This window comes from Cheilinus undulatus, linkage group 15 (genome assembly GCF_018320785.1).
Source record: "Cheilinus undulatus linkage group 15, ASM1832078v1, whole genome shotgun sequence".
Lineage (NCBI taxonomy): Eukaryota > Metazoa > Chordata > Actinopteri > Labriformes > Labridae > Cheilinus > Cheilinus undulatus.
The window spans coordinates 29,931,762-29,945,416 of NC_054879.1; the positions used below are offsets into that span (position 1 = coordinate 29,931,762).

Genomic DNA, 13,655 nt, shown 5'->3' on the forward strand with positions numbered 1-13,655 from the left:
AAAGGATCGTGGGATTGAGGGGAAGAGGGTAGAAGTAAAGAGAAAAGAAGAGAGCAGAGAAGGAGAGGTTATCTGAGGTTTCACATGCAGTCAGTGAATGTGAGGACAGAGGCAGAGAGAGTACTGAGCGTCTGACACCTGCTACGACCTGTCAATCATCGTGTCTGGTAGTTATAAGGCAGCGCTCCTATAATAAGAGATAGGTGTGAGTAAGACTGCCGTCCTTTCTCATTCGCACAAATGGAGGCCAACACGCTCACTTGGCCTTAAAGTAAGGAGAAAGGACGTTACGGTAAAGCGACTCCAGCTAAATCAATATAAGGTAAAGTGGAGCACACCCACAGACACACAAAACCAATCAGAGCATGGCACCAGGGCGAGAATGTCTCCGAGTGCCAGTGAAGGTGTTTGGTTCCCATCAATCTCCTCCAGGCAATAACTCACATTCAACCAAATCCGACCAGATGGAGGATGAGACAGCAAGGGAACAGAATCTAAAGTAGGAACTGATGCTTTTTGCTTAATCATACTCTGCAGCGACCTGTCAGGAAAGTCTGTAATGAAGAAAAGTGGACTATCAAAGTTATTAAATGTAAAATGTATTCTGGCTTGGAAAGTGATGAATGTCAAAATGTCATTATATTTGAGCTAAATTACACTCCTTCAGGGAGCTCTGTGTGGGCCAGCCTTCTGTAGAAACACTAAAAGCTCATTGGAAAGGCAGCCTTCTCTTGTTTGCATGGCCCGAGGCGGCTCGATGAGTGACGAGGATCAAAAATATTTAAATCACAAACATTTTAAAACACCCACGACCCTGTGGCACCTATATAAACAGCTCATGTAGGCTGTATAACACCAGCGCGAGGGTTTCTTGGGTGGATAATGTCATAGCGGTTTGCACACAAGCTTATGAAGCCAAACTCAAAAAGACAAGCCAATACTGTCACACAAATTACTGTGTCATATGTAGGTGGAGAGGTAATTAACTGCAGGATTTATTACTTTGGAAGCATAAAGAGGTCCAAATATGAAGCTTAATCATGTCTTCCATGCTGCAACTTTGTTAAAAATCTTTAAATGTTTTGTTAGGCCAACAGACTGTATGCTAGGGATGTACATTTCAAGTGAAACTACTTTTCAAAATAGTGTCAGTGTCTTGTTCACTTAACCTTGCAAAGTAGATGGATAGTCCAGATTGTGATCAGGTGGACCTGTCTTGTAAAGCTTCAAGCTGATATGATTGAGAATGACTGGACCAATCAGCATCATTTGAGGGGAAAGAGGTGGTTGTTATGGGTGTAGTTTGGCTGAAGTGACTGCAAGTCTGTAAACAATGGTAGCTAGTAAAGAGTAGGGTGTGGATGCAGCTGTAGCAGCATTTGATCTGGACAACATTTCTCTATTAAAAGTAGAACAAAAATGCACTAAAAGCTTTTCTTGGTAAAAATGGGGTTTTGCTTTTCTACTGACCAACTTAACAAGAGTTTAATTTACCAACTGGCTCCACTGACAGTGAAGAGGCTTCCTGCCAACCTCACATTGTTAATCGACTGCTCACAAACAGCCATGCCTTCTATGTATTTAGTTGCTCTGGTTGGCCTGTAATGAATGTGACAAAAAGAAAGTGTGTCCAATTACCTTCTGAGTTTTTTTTTTTAAGGTTCTGCCCATCTCAAGCACCGTCCATGGGATCCTGCCCAAATGGATGTGAAATATATCAGATAATCAGATGATATCAGATAACAAGTATATGTGAAACAGTCTATCTGGCATGCCATGTCATCATTTTCTCACAGATGGAACACAACACACATCTTAGATTGATAGCTTCATGCTAACTCACAACTAAAATAGTAGGCTAACAGCTAGAGCATCAATGTGCCTTAACTAAAGGAACACATTTTCTTAACATTGCTAGGTAAAACTGAAAATATAATTGACGGATTTAATAATGTTTAGCAAAATGATGGCTCCATAAAGGTCACATAATTTACCCCCTTAAGACACGTTTATGTTGCTCTAAGACGTCCCCAAAACATGCCTGTGAAGTTTGTTGCTGAAAAACACCCCAGTAATGGATTCCTGCATGTCTAAAAACCCTTCTGTCTTAGCCCGACTCAGAATGAGCTGTTTCTGTGTCTGTAGCTTTAAATGTTAATGAGCTGTCTGGCTCCGCCCCTGACTACGACCTTCTCAGGAAATGAATGTGGCTTGACAGATGTGGCTCTCCTGATTCTCCTCTAAGCTGCCAGGTGAGAGGAGGATCAGGAGAGGAGGGCGGGACTTTAGAGTAAAAGTAAAAGGCCGGAATGATCCCTGGTTCACTCAGAGCTGTCACATTTTCTCCATGAGCGCAACCTTGCATGGGCAGAAGTCAGGAGAACCAATCAGAATTCTGACTGGCTGGTCTCCAGACAACTTCGCAGTGTATGCACTGTTAAAATCAGAAAAGCCAAGGCCAATCATTTCCTGTCTCAAACTACAAAAAATCTGAACAATCCATCAAAATCCTGGTCAGCTATCAAATCCTTATCCGAAAATAATAAAGGGCTAGAGCTCCCACCATGCATTGTAAAAAACTCTAAACAAATCACAGACAAAAGTTGTTTTAATGAACATTTTACAGGGTCTGGGTCTTTATTTGACTCTTTTAACCCTGGGCAAAATTGTTCCCCTACAGTTAGGTCAGATGACAAGAACGACCAAATGGTTCTTTTAGCTTCAGTCCCATAACAATCGATGAGGCTCACAAAGCCCTCAAACTTCTGGACACATCGAAAGCTGCAGGTCTGGATCTACTTGAGCCATACTTTTTAAAATTAGCCGCTGATTTTTTATTGCCCTGCTGATCTCCACTTCTCAGGGTTCACAGAACGAGTTTGTTTTGTGTTACAGGTACCTAGGCATTTGATTGATGATTCCCTGTCTTTTACCCCTACATTCAGCAATTGGTTAAGAAGTTAAAGCTGAAACTGGGTTTTTATTTCAGGATCAAATCCTGCCTTTCTTTTGAGTCGAAGAAAAGACTGGTTGCTGTCACTTTTATGTCAGTGTTGGACTATGGAGATGTTTTGTACACGCATGCTTCGTCTCAGAGCTTACATGCTCTAGACACCATGTATCATGGACCTCTGAGGTTCATCTCAAACTCTAAATCCCTCACTCATCACCATTTTTTGTATGAACGTGTGGGATGGTCTTCTATGTCTTCACGTAGACTTAAACACTGGTGTATTCTTATCTATAAAGCTGTTCTTGGTCTTCTACCTTCCTACCTTCTGACCTACATCAGTCCAAAGACCTCTAGAACCTCTAATCTCAGATCTCAGGATCTTTTCTTACTGTCTGTCCCCAGGGTCAGAACTGAACTGGCTAAAAGGCCATTAAATTTGCTGCTACCTTTGCCTGGAATGACTTACAGAAAGACCTAGAATTTAGTGAACTGGTCTCATTGGAAGCTTTTAAGAGGAGTTTGGTTGACTTGGAAGCAGTCAGATCTGTCTGTAAATGTCTTGAATGATGTGTTTGATCGTAGCTGGTTTTAACAATAACTTGCTGCTTTCTCTTTCAGTGTACTGTTGTTTGACATTTTACTAGTATGTTTACTCATTGTTTGTCTGTAACTTTGACTGTGCTGCTGCTGTCTTGGCCAGGACACTCTTTAAAAAGACATTTATAATCTCATTGAGGTTTTACTCCTGGTTAAATAAAGGTTAAATAAAAAAAAATAAAATTAACTTTCTTCTGAGCGATTCTTGGGGGGATTGTGGACAGGCCAGGGGCACATATTTTTGTTAGAAAAGCCTGAAAGTGTATATGTGACCTTTAAGTTAGTTATTTGTCTTCCCTTGAGGTGCTGAAGGAATAACTAGCTGCTATAGCTCACAGCATCACTAATGTTTACATGGATGTATCTGACACATGCAGACCCCCTCTATTTTCACTTCAGAGAAGTGTTAAGACACACTGAGGATCGTTCAGCCCCATGTGTAAGAGTAAGCATGACTCAATGTATGCACTGTGCTAAGTCAGAATGCACCAATGCATAAGTTTTACATCAACATCAGCTGAAATCAGACCTGTTTACAATCATCTGCCATTGGCCAAATGGTGTGTCATGAACAGATATTAGTTATCATTATTTATTTGTTGTGTCTAATCAATTTCATGCTGCCATCTGGTATACCTAACCACTCAATCAAGTAAGAGATTTTTTACTGGGTATAAGTGACCAACTGGACAAGCTCTGCTCTGTATTTATATTCTAACATCAGAGAAAATGGCAGCATTATAGGAGTGTGACGCTGAAGTATTGAAAAAACACTGAAAACATCACCATCAGTGTCTGTTAAACTGACACATGAATCTGTTCTACAGTGGACAACAGACCAGAATAGTCTTTGACATTTCATCGTTAAGTTTATCAGTTGTGTCTATTGGCAGAAGCCTTGGTCCAAAACTCCTGACATGATAAAGTGTTTATTTTGCCTCATTTTCCCACTCAGCGACCTACTTTAAGTCATTTTGGACCCTATCCTTAGTTCATATTTCTGCTCCTGTGACTTCTAAATGGCCACTCTCCATTTAGGGAACAATTATGTTTGACTTATTAGCACACTAAGGCACCTGTTTCCTGAGTCATACTCATTATAGTGAAGCTGAGCTCTGTGCTCAATCCTTTTTACAACAGATCTGACTCTTTTCCCCAGCAGAGCTTACTCAGCAGCCAATCAGTGAAGTTCTTTCACATGATCTTACACCATCCCATCAAGTCCAGACCAAAAAATGTGACATCTCAGAAACAGTCTTTTGGCACTTTTGTAATAGTTTTGATTTTAAATGGCTCTTGTCCCGATTTTACCCCAAATCCTACTCGCTAAAATATTGTGGCTGTAGGAAAGACTGACTGCTTTGGAGACTGATGATCAATCTCAGGCACAAAATTGAAACGTATGGCGATGCAATCACAAAGATGATCTTTGCTATGAGAAAACTGCCTGTTCTGGTTGGGTTATATCTTTTTCAGGTCCAGAAACAAGCGTAAGGTAGAGATGGAAAGACTTTGAGAAGAAAGACATCCAGTGGCTGTTTAACAGTCTTAACTAAGAAATTAACAGATGCTTTTGGGGCAGTAACTTTAAAATAATCCAAAGTGGGTAATCCACATGGCAGAGTATGAAATCCCTAAACTTTTGAAGTCTGTTTCTAACATGAACAACTTCATATTCTCACAAGAGGCTCAGTGTGCACTAGGTGACAAAAGAACCACCATCAATAAAGAAAAACTGAAGTATACATATATGAAAATGTAGCTCCTTAAAGATGCCAAGAAAGTTGTGCTTGACTGCTTGCCAAATCAGAGATCACAGCTTTTAATCAAGCAATGTGACGACCATATGATTTGTTTGTAAGTATTCCAGAACTCCACTGTTTAAAAAGGTGCTTTTCAACCAAAAGTACCAAAAACTTTTAGTTTCAGGTAATCTCTTTAAGAAACTAAACTAACTGTATTCACATATAACTTCTTCTTGACACAATTCAGCTTTAACTCGCATCTGTGGATGGCACGGTGAACTGTGTTTAAAAACAATGATTTCTGGAAGTGTTCCTGAGTCCATGCAGTGATTTCCAGTACAGAATCATGTCTGTTTATGATGCAGTGAAGATAACGAGAATCCAATATTGACCTTTGGCCTTGTCCCTTGAGCACAGGGATTTCTCCAGATTTTTTAAAACTTTGATGATAGTTTTGACAGTACATGATGGGATATTCCAAATTCTACCCTGAGGAGCATTTTTCTGAAATTATTTAACCAATTTTAGACAATTTTTTGCAGATTGGTGAACCTTTGCCAATCTTTACATCTGAGAGACTAACTCTCTAAAATGCTACTTTTATTCTCAGCCATGGTACTGGCCTGTTTCCAAATGACCTAATCAGTAACAAAATGCTCCTCCAGTTCTTCTTCATTAGTCAGGTCAGATAAGGTGTGGGAGCATATGCTGGTTCAGCACTTTGCCACATCAACCTTGGTCCTGTACTGATCTGGCCTCCTAATGGCCATCCTCCAGGCCTGCTAAAGGCCTATGCCCCATCTCTCCGGGTATCCAGAGCATTGCACCCAGTGCAATGAGCTGGATCAGGGCCTGGAAAGTGCCATGTGCCCTAACCCTTCCCATTCTTGACCTCCTGTGCATGTCAGCATTAGACACACGGTCATTCCAACAATACCCAAAGATGCGCAAAAAAGTTTTCACAAAGGAGCCCAGTTGGCACCTCATATAACTTTCATCCCCATCCTTGGATACCGGATACTGTCTTGCTCAGGGAACCCATCGCCCCATGCGCAAGCCCAAGTCTCTCAGCCTCGCAGCCGGCAGATTGATGGATTATTGATTGGATTATAAAGCAGCTACCCTGATAACCATACCAACTTTTTCGGATCAACACATCACGTCTTGTTGCTCCACTTGGCAGTCAGAACATCCTTCTTCACCTTCCTCATCTTCTTCAACATCTCTATTTTAATTTACTAAAACAACCTTTTTGAAAGCCTGTGTACAAACTTTGTCTATAGCCCTGGTTCAGTTCTTTGAAAGCTGCTCTACTGCAGTATTAGCTATGTATTGTGACAGTTTTATGAAGAACTTCTACTGCTGAATAGACTCAAGTTTGTTTTTCCAACTTTTAGAAAGGAGGCAGAAACATTAGTCTCATCCGGTGGTGGCTGCTCCTTCTGCCTCACAGCACCCCGGGTAATCTCTCAATCAGACTGCCTGGCTAGCTGAGAGAGCACATGACAGAAGCATCTATATTTTTCCATGAAGTGCCCTGGAATGACAGCTAAAAGAAAAATTCTGACAAAGATCAACAGAGAATGGAGAGGAGATGGATCTGGAAACAGACAAATGACTGCATGAAGCAGGGGAAGAACAAAGTTTAAACTTTAAAAACTGTATTTGACATCTACAATAGAGAGGTCAAAGACATCAGCATGTTGTAGTTGTCATATTCAGCCTGATCCAACAACAACGCCCTATAAAAGTGATATTTGGTTATTTCTCTGCTTGCTTAATGATGGAGGTAGGATTGTTTGATTCTGATGCACTAGAACAGAATCTAAGCACAGATTACCTTTCATGGCACACTGTCTAGCAAATTGTTCTCTCAAGTTTAATTATTGTTAGCAGTTGTTAGCTAGTTGCACACAGATATTTGTTTATAGAGATAAATAAATCGTCAGATTATCGCTAACAGGAGTCAGTGGCACTGAGAGTTTCTCTGTTGCCTCCCATCAAAGCATCAATTTCTGCAACCTGTTAAATTCACCGGTCAACAAAAACAAGTATTAAGTCCCTTTATCATCTCATTAAAATGTTCATGTCAGCGTTAGTTCTAAGAGTTAGTTATTTCTCCTGGTCATTAAGTCCTCACAGTGGAATTCTAAAAATAATTTTATAAGCTGCATGCTGTCTGATAAATGCTTTAAAATTACACAGCACATATGAATTAAAGTAACCAATTATCTGAGGTTATTTTGTAGGCTATATGATGCTAAATATTTATTGTACACTTATCACAGAAATTATATTGTTTAAGGCAGGTGCACACTGATTAACTGACTCTGAGTCTGATGTTATTTTAGTAAAACATAGTGATGATTAGAATAATCAATAATGCTTGTGTTAATTTCTCAGACTACCAGATTGATGCAATGAGGGAACCTGTCACAACTTAACTGATCTTGTGATCATTGGTTGTTTGGGTGTAATTTTGGTCAACCAAGATTTTCTTTAGTTGTTTACAGGCCTAAAAATGACACTGCTCCTTCAATATTTTAATGATGTGCTGGTGGAGAGCAAGCATCCTTAATATGAACAATGAAAGCCCCCCCCCCCATGTTGTTGTTATTTAATATGCCAAAGAAAAAACAGAGCATCTTTGTTCCACACCCGTCGACCACTTTTATACCAATATGCCGATAAAATTGTGCATGCTTGTTAAAAAGAGCTGAAATTTCCATCACTACAAGATATTGTCAATGCCATCAATTCACAGGTCTTCTTTGCATGCGAGTAGTGGAGCATTATGGCAGCATGGCAACATTAACTAGAGCCAAAGTGGCTACAAGTGGCAGGTGGCAATGCTATCTCAGTGAGTTAAAGAAAAAAACAGCACCTCAGTATGGGCAAAATATTAGTTATTATTGTGGTGTTGTCAGTCTGGTCTGCAAAGATACTGCAAACTGGATGTACACAGTGTATCATCACAGACTGGCAAGAACTAAACACACAGACCAGCACTGGCAGCAGTACAGTTTAGTAATTATCAGCAGTGAATGTAGTAACAAGGTACACACTTGTGCTGATGAGGATGGCTGCATGCAACCAGACATGAACTCTAATTTAACAACTGTTTGGAAACATAAAGAAACAAACACAAAGTATAAAGCAGTTCTCTTGTTATCTGCATTCTGCCAAAGCTTAAGGCTCTCTCTGTATATTTTTAATAAGAAAGGAAACAGCCAGACAATGTAAAGCTAATTTAGTTGAAATGCAAATGCATGGGAGTTTAGGGCTGAATAAGGAATGAGGAAAGAGGTTTGCATGAAATGTTTGTGTCACTCCCTGAACAGCATCTTTCTGCCCTATTTTCTGGATCTGACAGAATCAACAAAGCTTGAAGCGAAGTTGGAGCAACTTTTAGGTCTGTGTATTTGAGGAAAATAAGAAGAAGTAGAAAGCTGGTCATGTTAGGGCTCAAGCTCAGTGTAGAGAGGATGTAGACCAGGAGGTAGGTGGCCCAGGATTGACACTGACCTGAGCCCTTTTACCATATCATTCCCCATTCTACTCTGCTGATCTCACACTGTGTCCACTGCTTTGTCCTAAAATAAAGGTTCAACCACGATTACAAAAAAATAATCAAACAGTACCATGTTTTGGTACCTAAACGCATCCTTGTGACTACAAAAGAGTTGAAGAGTAGTCAATTTTCCATGCCGGACACGAATGCAGCATTACACACACACGAGAGTAATGACGTTGGTTGCAGTGAACTGACAAACAACAAAACAAGCATGGCTGAAAGGACGCACCTCTTTTCAAAATACGATGCAGGTTACGCTTCAATATTTGTGACATGAAGTCCAAGTTTTACCACGGCAAAACTTGAAAGTTATTTTGACTCCATAGTCTATTGCTCTTTTTTTTTAACCTATGTGCCCTCCATGGACCCCAACACACATTTTTCTAAGAGGGGAAATTAGAGGAATAGGGGGCAGTGGGGCTGGGTTTTAATTTGTGCAATATAAAAAAAACACAGGGTAGTAATAGTAGTTCAGGTTTTCCATGTTGGTGTAATTTGTAAAAACACTTGTGATGTTACATTACAGTGTTTGATTTTGTTTTGATATGTTTGATAATGTTTTGATCAGGATACCTCGTGGGTGCCAGTGTTAATTTTGACTGCTATTTTTAATTTTAATCTCAGGCTTCTTCTTCTTTAGATTAAATGCCTTTTATTATAGTCACTTAGTAGTCATTTCTACCCTGTATAGTTTTAGTCTAGTTTTAGTCCATAAAAAGTTCTCTTTACTGTTAGTCCAAGCCTTTGTTCTCTTGCATACATTTGGTACCAAATTATGGTAGTGTGCTCTTTGCACTCTGCCAAACCTGGGGTTCCTGGTTTCTACAGCTGAGAGGCAGAAAGATGTGTTGCACTTTGACAGATTCACCCACAGTGGATAAATAACATGGATTTTGAATGTCTGACAAAAGCTAAATAACATCTTAGTCTCGTTTTTGCCATCTTGGCAAAAACTAACCTTACATTAAGACAGTTTTAGTCAGCAAAGATCTATTTTTGGCTAGTCTAGTCTTTCTCATGGAAAAAATTGTGTTGATGAACATTTTTAATCATAGTTTTAGTCAAGAAAATTTACACTGCTGGGTGCCTCCCTTTGGAGGTCTCCTGAGCACTTCGGCTGGGGTAAGACCCAGAATCCACTGGAAGGATTTTATATACTGTCTGATCCAGGAATGCCAGAAGGAGTTGGAAAGTGCTGCTGGGGAGAAGGGTGTCTGGGTTGACTTACTCAGCTGGTCTCCTCACTTCCCAGATGTTTCCAGACTGTTGTTAAAGAAGAGGGGATGTTACACAATGGTAAACATGGCCCTGTCCCTACTTTTTTGAGATGTGTTACTGCAATCAAATTCAAAATGAGCAAATATTTCTCAGGATATTGTCAAATGTCACAGTTTCAACATCTGATTTGTTGTCTATGTTCTATAATGAATAAAATATTGTTTCATGAGATGTGCAAATCACTGCATTCTGTTTTGATTTATATTTTACACAGCTCCCAAACTTTTTTGAAACTGGTGCTGAACAATAGCCTAAAAGGTCTTTTTCTAAACTTACCATGACTTAAATCCAACAAACTCACACCTAAAGCACACAGAAAAGTCAAATATCTTTTGCAGCATTAGAATTGCTCCAGTTGGAAGAAAGCATGCACACAGGCCTTTTTCATGACTTTGAACCAATCAAAAAAGGCTTCAACATAGGCCTTCTTATTGCAGCACACTTTTATTCTTGACATACTTTCCATCTTCTTTACTGGCATCAATAATTGAAGTGTGGAAGAAAGCAACACCACGTTTTGTGAAGAAATAAAATCTAAAACAACTTGCCGTACGCTTTGCTGCCTCTTTGCTGACGTATGAAAACAGAAGTGTGACGAGAAGTGTCTCATCCTCTTCTCTCCTCTATGTGATCTCCTTTCAGGCTTTACTTTACTGACGATAACCCTGAAAAGATTCTGCCTTTGTCTTTCGACATGCTGCTGCGTGGAGACACAGAAGATGCGAGCTCCCCCACGCTCCTCTTCACAGCTCAAATTTTTCTTCTTTCTGGTCTGTGTCAGGCTGAAGATTATGCTTTCAGATCTTGAATTGCAATTGATTAAGTTCTGCACAAAAGACAGGCAGAAGCTCTGAGTAGGTTCAACGAGTGGGAAACAGAAAGAGGGAGAAAATTGTTGCAAAAAGATGAGTCATAATTTGCATCTTTTATATTTCTTAAAATATGACTCGATCTGTTTTGTTAGGTGGAGAAAGATGCTTTTGAACTTTAAAAGTGTTTTTGCAAGAAGTTGGAGCAATTTATTAAACCGCTGCAGAAAAGTTCAGCTGTCTGGAAGCATTTCTCACAGAAAACACTTCCAATGTTAGCGCGGGAGCACTGGGGTTAATTATCCTTTAAGACATCCAGGAGCTCAGACTTGCTTTAAAATGCAATGTGGACTTTGTGCATTAAGGTTTGTATCATTACCTGGACAATAACAGGCATCACTGTCTAAAGGTATTGCGACTTTCTATTTCAAGGTGCAAACAGGAAAAGAAATCTCACCAGCTTTCTATCCCATTGTTCATCCGATTGGGCTGGAGTTGTGAAAAGCTTTGCAAATCGCCGGCTTAAATGGAGGAAAAAAAAATCAAACCTGGCAAATGGACTGACGAGTTTCCTTTGCAGGAATACAAAATGAGCCTCTGTTCTTTTTTGGTTGCAATCTATCTTACTAAAAGGTAACCACAATGAATGAGAGCGACTGACTGGAGTGTTTGGCAGAATCAGAGCCAAGCTTGTCTGGAGGGTTTTTCTTTATAAAGCTGGTCAAAAAAGCAGTGCTGCTGACCAAAAAAGTCTGTCTTTTTGATAAAATGCTCTTTGAATCAGTCCTCTGAAGGATTGTTCTTTTGTGACCTTTGGTAAAAAATGTCGCCATTGTATTTGTGCAATTTAGGTGGTGTGAAAGAGTTGCAATTTTTACATACTCAGTCCAGAATGTGAAGTATTTTTCTACATTTATTTTTATACCCAAACTTTACACAGTCCAATGACAGACATAAAACATCTATCTTTTATTAACCACCAAAAAAACTCAGCATTTGTCAGTATTTCTGAGAAATGAGTGGATATACCACGGCAGTGTTTCCCCTACCATTATATTAGGGGGGCGCCTTGCCCCCCCAATGGCACCCCCGCACCCTCTAAAGGTTGAGTTAATTTTCATTTAATTGTATTTTCCACGTAGCGCCAGATCACAACCAAAGCCATTTAAGGATACCTTTCCTACAGAGCAGGTCTCTACCTAGTCCCTTTGTTAAATAAACTAAATAGCCCTATGTTATTTAACACAAATGCATGTAATTTTTGAGTCCTTGTTTTCTGCTTGTTCCGTCTGAGTTTATAACCAGAGCTGAGCAAGCTCACTGAGCAGAGAGCCCTGCCTCCTCCTCCCCGTGTCAGAGCTGCAGTCACATGTGTGCTGGGATGCTTTGACTCAGTATCATGAGGGAGTTCTCTAATGCAAAAGTTTATGCTCTATAGTTGTGCATGAACCGATGTCCCAGTTGTTTTATGTCCAAGATAGTTAGATGAGTGCTGAATTCCGGCACGAGATTGCAGCAACTGTACGTAATTTACTGAATTCTCGCAACAAGTCTGACACTTGTAATGCATGAAAATACTGCAATCCACTGTATATCACGCTGCAAACTGACACACCGGTGGGAAACGTGGTTAAAATTAGCGACAGTTGGGCTCATGTCGGCACTAACTCCCTTTTGATCTTCTCACACAGCAGGCAGACACACACCCGGTCCCTCACAGGTGTGTGGGGATCAGCTCAACTCCTATACAGACTGTGACTATATACTTATTTGGTTATTTATTTGATTAATCTTTCATTTGGCAGACTCATCTGCATGTGGGGAGGCCTTTTAGACAGGAGAGGTAAACTTTACACTTAATATTGGTCGGATACAGTCCTAAAGTCACTCGTGATGTGGCAGGTAGGCAAAAAAGTTCATTTCCAACCCTGTCATTGATTCATGCATGCATAAATAAATAATGATAGATAGATAGATAGATAGATAGATAGATAGATAGATAGATAGATAGACTCACTCACTCACTCGCTCACTCCCTCACTCACATTTTACTCACTTTCAGGTATTCATATGTATGCAGACGATACAGTCTTGTACATATCTGTGAAGACCATTTCATGGGCTCCTACTCAGCTTTCACATCATTTACAGTCCATAGATGCTTGGTCATAATGCACATAGGCTCAGGCTATGTATGCTTTAGTAAATGTAGGCAACGATTTCCTTGCATCATACTTGTCTCTATTCAAATAAACACTTGAAATTATAAATCAATAAATGCACCCCTAATTGAGCTGAGGAGCAAACAGCATACCTGTGCTACTATACTGGTTGCATGTGCAATTTGCCGTTATGCATTATCGGGGAAAATTTACCTTTATCTATGCAAAAAAAAGCCTCATTGCAAAAGAATATCTCATTTACAAACACTGGTACTCACAGCCAAACAGAAGAAAGAGTGGAGCTACAACCATCTAATAAGATTGTGGTGGAAAATGTGCCTTAGTATTTACAGAAAATGCCACGCACAAACTTTCTAGTGATCAGGAAAAACTCACCCTGTTTGAATTAAAAACTGACTTACTTGTAAATAAAGCCTACACAAATCTATTTGGCATACTGCTATGAATGTAAGAAGGGGTTAAAACTGTCTGTCAGCTTGACTTGTGAGGAGATATTCTGGAGCTGTGATGCACAGC

General features: G+C 39.9%; 1 protein-coding gene across 1 annotated transcript in view; it reads right to left on the reverse strand.

Annotated features, from left to right (window-relative positions):
• Window positions 1-13,655, reverse strand: part of slc49a4 (solute carrier family 49 member 4) — a 111,222-nt gene that overhangs the window by 45,710 nt on the left and 51,857 nt on the right. The window lies entirely within an intron of this gene.